The sequence below is a fragment of the Camelina sativa genome, chromosome 5 (assembly GCF_030686135.1).
Source record: "Camelina sativa cultivar CO46 ecotype springtype chromosome 5, ASM3068613v1".
NCBI lineage: Eukaryota > Viridiplantae > Streptophyta > Magnoliopsida > Brassicales > Brassicaceae > Camelina > Camelina sativa.
Window position 1 is genome coordinate 14189745 of NC_141884.1, and position 8103 is coordinate 14197847.

At 39.6% G+C, this 8103-nt stretch overlaps 1 pseudogene; it reads left to right on the plus strand.

Moving 5' to 3' along the window:
- The first annotated feature begins 88 nt into the window (after positions 1-88).
- On the plus strand, positions 89-8103 carry LOC104789245 (uncharacterized; annotated as a pseudogene).

Sequence of the window (8103 nt, forward strand, 5' to 3'; positions counted from 1 at the left end):
GGGTTCACGATTTTATCGATTATGATTGATTGATATAGGGTTTTGTTAGTGAGTAGACCGTTTTTAATCTTGCGCATTGATCGAAAAAATGGACTTTGATGACCAAGACAACAAACCAAAAGAGTTTACCAAAACCCGCAGATTTGCACCTTTGTCGTGCTGTAAAGTCCAAACCCAAACCCTTGGATTCGCACGATGTTGAAGCCAAATTCCCTGGCCCTTATAAAGTTGAAGCTGAGGTCTATAATGGCTCCGTTAAAATGGAGATTGATTCTAAACTCAATAAGGAACCTGAGACGACAGAACCTGATCAGTTGATGGAATTAGATCAGATTCCACTGGGGGAAGAAGAAGAAGAAGACGTTGTTGTTCGTGAAATTGATGTTTTCTTCAATCCATCAATTGAGGCCAACAACACTAAGGTACCTTCCTTCACCTTTGATTCTTCCAACTTTTTTTGATTATTTTTTGCTAATTGTTTTGATTTCTCAATGATATGTCAGCTTTATGTTCTACAATATCCTCTTAGACCCTCTTGGCGACCATACGAAATGGATGAACGATGCCAACAAGTGAGTTTCTCATTAATAGTTTTATTTTCTATTGATTTTTTTTGTTCTAATCATTTTGTTTATTGATATGTGTCTTCTTTAAGGTTAGAGTAAATCCCTCTACTTCTCAGGTCGAAGTTGATTTGTCTATGGATATCCATTCGAGGAACTATGATTCCGAGTTTTCAAGTATGACTAAGCAGGTTAGACCTTTTTTTCTTTTTCCAAGCTGGCTTTGATATTTTTTGATGCTATTTCATTTTGGTGTTGTTATTTTGTATAGACCTTGACAACGACATGGAAGCAGCAGCCTCCTTGGATGGATTACGCTATTGGGGTTCTTTCAGGTGATAAGGTATATTTTCTTCCTCTCTTTTCTTGCAAGTTTTGTTCCCTCTAGTGTGAGATAACTTATTTTAATTGCAACTTTGCAGTTACACTTGAATCCTGTTCATGCTGTTGCACAGCTCCGACCGTCTACTCAGTATTTTTCATTCAAAAAGAAACAAGCAGAAGCTCTAGAAGAATCTGCCATAACGTCCAAAGAACTGGTATGATATCATTTATCTAACCTAGCTAAAAAATTATTGATTGCATGCAGCAATAGAGTTTAGTGTTTTTAATTCTTGTTTTTGATATGGCTACGTAAACTTATGCTTCTATATATCTTTCGTTTTCCTTTAAGAATTGGGTTTCACTCAAGTATCATGGACTTCAATCCGAGTTTTGCTCCAAATATCTTAACGGAATTATGGCGAATGACAACTTATCTTCAATAGACTTCAACATGAGCTCGTATGATGTTTTTCCTTTTTCACTATGTTCGCTTCTTACCACTTGTGTTTTTAATTGCGTACCTTCTCACTATCTTCTTTGTTGAAGTGAGGTTTATATCAACTCGCTGTGTCGACGGGGAAACTCTGAAACGAAACATTCATGGAAAAGGTGCAGTCTTATCATATTTTTTTTTAAATATATCAGCTACCCTTTTCTTGTTTTAACCAAATCATTTGCATTACGTGTGTTAAGTCAGTGACACAAACTAAAGAAGGTTTACACTTTTGTTGTTTGTGATTTCTCTCTTTCTCACTCAGTTTTCAGATTCTGATAACTCTCGTGTGGATGTTTAAAAGAGAATAAGAAACTTGGAGAAGCTAAGAACTGAAATGTAAAAGACACAGAGAATTAACGAGTTCGGATCCCTTGGGATAGGATCCTACGTTTCGCCGGAGAACTCTCCGGAAAATCCACTAAGAAACTTTAGCTCAAAACCGAGCTCTTAATCCTTTACAACTTTTTCTCTCTTCTTCTTTCTTACCACACGCTCTCACCCCAATATACAGGTTCACTTCTAATATATATAGAGAATTTGAGATAGCTATGAAGAACTGGGCCAGAGTTGACTTATCTTTAATCTGACCCTAGGCCTCGATTGGACTTGAAGCTTCGACATGTTCTGATGACGGCGGCGAAATTGCAGGCCTGCACACTTTGCCTTCAACAGAACAAACATCTCAATTGCGTTGACTTTCATACGTTGTCACGCGTCTCTGAACCTTGTACTACTCTGAACTTGTGTGGTTTTGCAGAGAGAAGACTCGGGAGTCGAGAAGCTTCATCTTTATCCTTAAAACTTCCGCCTCAGGTTGAGACTTCTGATTTTCCTTTTATGTTGAAACCCTCTTCTTGACAATAAGTCTTTCACTTTGTCTTTTGCTTTTGACTTTGTCTCGACTCCAGCCTCTATATCGAACAGAATTTGGAATTCAAACTAAACTCCACAAAACTCCACCTTAGTTTGAATACCACCCCAACTTGATTCCTTTTTCTTAGTATACTTGGATTTTCCCTTTCTCCGGATTCTTCATATCTTCTTTAGTGACTTGAAATTCTGAGCAGCTCCAAAGCCTTTTGAAGCTTGCTCACGGGAACCGTCTTGGTGAAAATATCTGCAGGATTCCACAGAGTTGACACCTTACTTACTTTAATCTCTCCATCAGCAATCTTGTCTCTGATGAAGTGTAACCGCACGTCAATGTGCTTTGTCCTTTCGTGATGCACAGAGTTTTTGGACAATGAGATAGCGCTCTGTGAATCACATAAAACTTCAACTTGATCTTGAGCAAAACCCAGTTCTGCTGCTAAACCCTTCAGCCATATAGCTTCTTTGGTAGCATCAGCTAGTGCCATATATTCTGCTTCAGTGGTGGACAATGCTACTACCTTTTGCAATCCTGATTTCCAACTTATAGCATTTCCACCTGCTGTAAACACGAAACCAGTTATAGATCTTCTCCTGTCCAGATCCGCTGCATAGTCTGAATCACAAAATCCTCTGATTTCAACATTATCTTGCTTCTTGTAGAACAACCTGAGGTTCTGTGTTGCCTTGATATATCGTAAGACCCACTTAACAGCCACCCAATGGTCTTTTATTGGCTTGCTCATGAACCTGCTCACAACACATAATGGATATGCCAGGTCAGGCCTTGTCCCAATCATGGAGTACATGATGCTCCCCACAGCATTTGCGTAAGGAACATTCTTCATGTACTCAGCTTGAGCAGACACTTCATCTTCTTCTGCAGCTTTCAGTTTGAAATGAGCTCCCAGTGGTGTGAGGACACCTTTACATTGATTCATTCCATACATCTGCAAGACCTTCTTGAGATAATCACTTTGAGATAACTCAAGTGTTCCCTTTTCTCTATCCCTCTTGATCTCCATACCCAGAATCTTTTTAGCTTCTCCCAAATCCTTCATTTCAAATTCTTTACTCAGTAGATCCTTCAGTTCTTGGATCTTTTCTTTGTTATTTGCTGCAATCAACATATCATCAACATATAAAAGCAAATAGATGTATGAGTCATCATCAAGTTTTTGATAATAAATGCAACTATCAAAACTACTTCTTTCATAACCTGATTCTTTCATAAAGGTGTTGAATCTCTGATTCCATTGTCTTGGTGCTTGTTTCAACCCATACAGAGATTTTCTTAGATGACATACTTTATCTCCTGTTTCGGTCTTGACTTCATACCCCTCTGGTTGCTCCATCAGAATGTACTCATCTAGATTTCCATGTAAGAATGCAGTCTTGACGTCTAGTTGCTCCAGCTCTAGATCAAGATTCACCACATATGAGAGAATAAGTCGAATTGACACATGCTTCACAACTGGTGAGAAAATCTCTTGGTAATCTATCCCTTCCTTCTGTAGATACCCTTTTGCAACAAGTCTGGCTTTAAACCTTGGTTTCTCAACCCCTGAGATCCCTGGTTTTCTCTTGAATACCCACTTACATCCGATTACTTTGCAATTTTTTGGTCTCTCAATCAAAGTCCAGGTTTGATTCTTGTGTAGTGAGCGCATCTCTTCATTCATGGCTTCCCTCCAAGATTTCCAGTCTTTGTCTCTCATTGCCTCATCAAAGCAGCATGGTTCAGGGTAATCTCCATCTTCTGTAACCATGAGTGAAAAACCGGCCAAATTTGATTCTTCATATCTGGTGGGTTTCTTTGTCACTCTCCTTTCTCTGTCCCTTGCTAGTTGATAATTCTTAAGAGGATCATTACCTTGATACTCCTCATCCCCTGAGGCTTCTGCTTCTTCTGTATTTTGATTCTCCTCTTGATATCTTTCTAGATCATTATCAGCTCCACCTAAATCACTGAAATCACCATGATTGATCTCATAGATAAGAGGTGCCTCCGTTCTTTGTTGTTGAAGTCCTTGTTCTTCTGGCTGGTTTAAATGTTTGTACATCTTTTCTTCATGGAAGATTGCATCTCTGGTGGTGATACACTTCTTTTCTTCCACTAGCCAGAACTTGTACCCTTTGACCCCCATAGGATATCCGATGAATACTGCTTTCTTCGCTCTAGGATCCAACTTCCCTTGATCACTGTGAATGTAAGCAACTGATCCAAACACTCTCAGCTCTTCATATTTAGGTCTTGTTCCTGTCCAAATCTCCTCAGGAATCTCAAAATCGATTGCAGAAGATGGTGATCTGTTGATTTGATAAACAGCAGTGGACGCAGCTTCTGCCCAAAAACTCTTCGGCAGACCAGATTCACTCAAAATACTCCTCACCTTGTCAAGAATTGTTCGATTCATTCTTTCTGCAACCCCATTCTGCTGAGGAGTGTAAGCACAAGTTTTGTGTCTTACAATGCCTTCTTCTCTGCATAAGTTATTGAATTCTTTATTACAGAATTCAAGACCATTGTCTGTTTGAAGTATCTTGATTTTTCTTCCAAGTTGATTCTCAACCATCTTCTTCCAATCAACAAAGCTCCCATATGCTTCATCCTTTCTTTTCAGAAAATAAACCCAAGTCTTCCTTGAATGATCATCTATAAAAGAGATGAAATATTGGCATTTTCCAATTGAAAGGGGGACATTGGGCGATCCCCATAAGTCAGAGTGGATGTAGTCCAGTTTCCCTTCTGTAACATGCTTCCCAACTCCAAAACTTACTCGATGTGCTTTTCCATAAACACAATCTTCACAGAAATCCAGATCTGTAACTTTTGATCCATCTAGATATCCTCTTTTAAGCAGAGCTTTCATTCCTTTCTGACTCATGTGCCCAAGTCTCCTATGCCACAATCTTGTTTCATCCTTCACACTTGTTGATGCATTCGCTTCTCCTGCTAAAACAGATCCTTTGAGAACATACAGTGTGTCAATCTTTTTCCCTTTGATAAGAGTCGTGCAGCCTTTGTTGATCTTCATAACTCCATCTCTAGACTGAAACCAGCAGCCTTGATCCTCCATTGTACCCAGCGAGATTAGGTTCTTAGTCATCTCAGGAACATATCTCACATTCTTCAACAAAACAGTCGAGTTATCTTCATTCTTGATTCTTATGCTGCCAACTCCTTTGACTTCTGAGTAAGTGTCATTAGCCATTCTGACTTTCCCAGTACATGATTCGTTTAGACTAATGAACCACTCCTTCCTTGGTGTCATGTGGAATGAGCACCCTGTATCCATGATCCACACCTCATTGAAATCTTCACTGAGAGACAATAGTGCTTCAGAAACCATTAGAGCAGCAGCATCTGCAACTTGTCCTGTCACATTCGAGGATTCTCCTTTGTCTGTAGAACTGCTTGGTTGCTTGTTTCTTTCTTTCCATACAAAACACTGCTTCTTGTAGTGACCATCTTTACCACATATCCAACAAGTCTTCTTTCCTCTAGACTTAGACCTGTTTTTCTGTTTTCCTTTGTCACCTCCTTTGTCTCTCTTTTCAGGTCTCCCCCTTTCTTGGACAAATAGTGCATCAGAACTTTGCTTTGGCAGCCTTCCATTTGCTCCTAGCTCTAGTTCCTTAGACCTGATAGCACCTGTAATTTCATCTAGAGACAAAGACGTTTTCCCATACTTCAAAGTATCTTTGAGCTGATTAAACTGCTTTGGCAAAGCCATTAACAGAATGATAGCTTGATCCTCATCAGAGACTACCACCTTAACATGCTCTAGATCTGCTATCAGCCTCATGAAATCATTTATATTCTCATCTATGCTCATGCTATCACTCATCCTATAGCTATAGAGCCTTTGCTTGAGATAAATCCGGTTTGGTAACGACTTAGCCATAAACAGGTGGTCTAGAACCTTGAGCATACCTGCAGCCGTTTTTTCTTTGATGATTTTTCGGAGAACATTATCTCCAACGCTGAGGATGATAGTAGATCTAGCTTTTCCCCTCTTTTCCTTGAGAGACTTGTCTGGAACTGTTGTTGTTTGTTCTGCAGCTTCTGGTATGGTCTCTTCTCCTGTTTCAGCCATTGAATCTTCAACTTCAGGAGCTGGAACTTCTTCTAGTCCTTCTAGTAAACCCAACATCTCCATATGAGCTAACAGCTTCTCCTTCCATAGCATGTAATCACCTTTTCCATCGAACTTTTCCATCTCAACCCTTGATGAAGACATGGCTTCAGATTTTTGAGATGAAACACTCCGAACCTGGAGCTCTGATACCAATCTGTTAAGTCAGTGACACAAACTAAAGAAGGTTTACACTTTTGTTGTTTGTGATTTCTCTCTTTCTCACTCAGTTTTCAGATTCTGATAACTCTCGTGTGGATGTTTAAAAGAGAATAAGAAACTTGGAGAAGCTAAGAACTGAAATGTAAAAGACACAGAGAATTAACGAGTTCGGATCCCTTGGGATAGGATCCTACGTCTCGCCGGAGAACTCTCCGGAAAATCCACTAAGAAACTTTAGCTCAAAACCGAGCTCTTAATCCTTTACAACTTTTTCTCTCTTCTTCTTTCTTACCACACGCTCTCACCCCAATATACAGGTTCACTTCTAATATATATAGAGAATTTGAGATAGCTATGAAGAACTGGGCCAGAGTTGACTTATCTTTAATCTGACCCTAGGCTTCGATTGGACTTGAAGCTTCGACATGTTCTGATGACGGCGGCGAAATTGCAGGCCTGCACACTTTGCCTTCAACAGAACAAACATCTCAATTGCGTTGACTTTCATACGTTGTCACGCGTCTCTGAACCTTGTACTACTCTGAACTTGTGTGGTTTTGCAGAGAGAAGACTCGGGAGTCGAGAAGCTTCATCTTTATCCTTAAAACTTCCGCCTCAGGTTGAGACTTCTGATTTTCCTTTTATGTTGAAACCCTCTTCTTGACAATAAGTCTTTCACTTTGTCTTTTGCTTTTGACTTTGTCTCGACTCCAGCCTCTGTATCGAACAGAATTTGGAATTCAAACTAAACTCCACAACGTGTTTCTTAAAGATAGTCTTCTGCTTTCAGGGTCTTGACCTCCCTACCGATTGAAGAACGTGTGCAAAAAATGCTCTGCCAGGTTTGTTAGCTTATAAACTCCACGAATGCTTGCATTAGTAGCTGTTCTTTAAGTTTCATACTAGATGAAGATTATATGAATCCTGCTCCTAATTTATGAACTATAGGTATAAACCCTCTAAACTAACTTGTTCGGTCGACATAACAGGGACCTCTGTTATTTCAATACAGTGTTCTTAACCATTATGCTCAGAGTTATCAGACGAGGATTTCTTAAAGGTCATCCAACAATATGCCTGGTTAGTTCAAGGTTTATGGACTCCCAAAACTAGGCTTCTAAAACTAGACGGGCCTCTAGAAGCTTCCAGGGATTATGTCCTGATGCTGTTCAGCAAGGGTTCAACTATAAAGTACTCTGACATTGAAGCAACTGGTCGCCTTAGGGACAAGATTAAAACTATGTTGACTGTATTTGCCAAAGAAAGGCCTCTGCTATGTGATTGGAAGTTCAAAGTGCCCACTGATGTTTCCTTCATAAGATCCTACCCGGAGATTGCTAAGGACCAAGCAGCTCTTTGGAAAGCTATGGACGAGAAGCTTACGTCTAAGATAACACAAGGAGGAGGAAAAAGTAGAGTTGTTAAACCAGATAATCTCAATAACTCTCTCAGACGAAGGACAAAGTTCAAAAACTACAACACCTCTACAAATGTAAGAAGATATTAAAAGGGTTGTACAAATGTGAAATCGATCACCAACAACGAATAC